The sequence below is a fragment of the Triticum aestivum genome, unplaced genomic scaffold (genome assembly GCF_018294505.1).
Source record: "Triticum aestivum cultivar Chinese Spring unplaced genomic scaffold, IWGSC CS RefSeq v2.1 scaffold52883, whole genome shotgun sequence".
Taxonomy (NCBI): Eukaryota; Viridiplantae; Streptophyta; class Magnoliopsida; order Poales; family Poaceae; genus Triticum; species Triticum aestivum.
In genome coordinates, this window is record NW_025228746.1 from 27139 (window position 1) to 28716 (window position 1578).

General features: G+C 48.7%; 3 non-coding genes across 3 annotated transcripts; all 3 read left to right on the forward strand.

Moving 5' to 3' along the window:
• The first annotated feature begins 468 nt into the window (after positions 1-468).
• On the forward strand, positions 469-587 carry LOC123174588 (5S ribosomal RNA). Its single transcript, XR_006487178.1, has one exon. It is a non-coding gene; the product is annotated as a 5S ribosomal RNA (ribosomal RNA).
• Positions 588-954: 367 nt separating this feature from the next.
• Positions 955-1073, forward strand: LOC123174589 (5S ribosomal RNA). Its single transcript, XR_006487179.1, has one exon. It is a non-coding gene; the product is annotated as a 5S ribosomal RNA (ribosomal RNA).
• Positions 1074-1440: 367 nt separating this feature from the next.
• On the forward strand, positions 1441-1559 carry LOC123174583 (5S ribosomal RNA). Its single transcript, XR_006487173.1, has one exon. It is a non-coding gene; the product is annotated as a 5S ribosomal RNA (ribosomal RNA).
• The last annotated feature ends 19 nt before the right edge of the window (positions 1560-1578 follow it).

Below are 1578 nucleotides of genomic sequence, written 5' to 3' on the forward strand. Positions count from 1 at the left end.
ACTAAAGCACCGGATCCCATCAGAACTCCGAAGTTAAGCGTGCTTGGGCGAGAGTAGTACTAGGATGGGTGACCTCCTGGGAAGTCCTCGTGTTGCATTCCTTTTATAATTATTTTTTGCGCCTTGTGACAAACATGTCGCACGTGCGCGATATATATTAATCCCGTTATATTATGTTTGACGTTTGCGATATGTTTAAGCTCGATGCTCATTGCTCGCGCGTCTTAGGGCGGCTTTGTGGCGCGAAGAGCGCGTTCTAAAAGGGGTGGAAAAAACTCGTGTTGCTGCGGTATGGAGGGAGGGGTGGAAACCGTGGAAAACTCGTCTCCGTGATTGAGCGGGAGAGTAAGTAGTATAGGACATTATCCATTGTTAGGGAACGGTTGTAATGGTAGTGAGAATGTAGAATCGTCTTTGGAGCGGACCTGGGAGTGGCAAGCATAAGGGACGAAGACGGGGAAACATGTCGGATGCGATCATACCAGCACTAAAGCACCGGATCCCATCAGAACTCCGAAGTTAAGCGTGCTTGGGCGAGAGTAGTACTAGGATGGGTGACCTCCTGGGAATTCCTCGTGTTGCATTCCTTTTATAATTATTTTTTGCGCCTTGTGACAAACATGTCGCACATGCGCGATATATATTAATCCCGTTATATTATGTTTGACGTTTGCGATATGTTTAAGCTCGATGCTCATTGCTCGCGCGTCTTGGGGCGGCTTTGTGGCGCGAAGAGCGCGTTCTGAAAGGGGTGGAAAAAACTCGTGTTGCTGCGGTATGGAGGGAGGGGTGGAAACCGTGGAAAACTCGTCTCCGTGATTGAGCGGGAGAGTAAGTAGTATAGGACATTATCCATTGTTAGGGAACGGTTGTAATGGTAGTGAGAATGTAGAATCGTCTTTGGAGCGGACCAGGGAGTGGCAAGCATAAGGGGCGAAGACGGGGAAACATGTCGGATGCGATCATACCAGCACTAAAGCACCGGATCCCATCAGAACTCCGAAGTTAAGCGTGCTTGGGCGAGAGTAGTACTAGGATGGGTGACCTCCTGGGAATTCCTCGTGTTGCATTCCTTTTATAATTATTTTTTGCGCCTTGTGACAAACATGTCGCACGTGCGCGATATATATTAATGCCGTTATATTATGTTTGACGTTTGCGATATGTTTAAGCTCGATGCTCATTGCTCGCGCGTCTTGGGGCGGCTTTGTGGCGCGAAGAGCGCGTTCTGAAAGGGGTGGAAAAAACTCGTGTTGCTGCGGTATGGAGGGAGGGGTGGAAACCGTGGAAAACTCGTCTCCGTGATTGAGCGGGAGAGTAAGTAGTATAGGACATTATCCATTGTTAGGGAACGGTTGTAATGGTAGTGAGAATGTAGAATCGTCTTTGGAGCGGACCTGGGAGTGGCAAGCATAAGGGATGAAGACGGGGAAACATGTCGGATGCGATCATACCAGCACTAAAGCACCGGATCCCATCAGAACTCCGAAGTTAAGCGTGCTTGGGCGAGAGTAGTACTAGGATGGGTGACCTCCTGGGAAGTCCTCGTGTTGCATTCCTTTTATAATTATTTTTTGC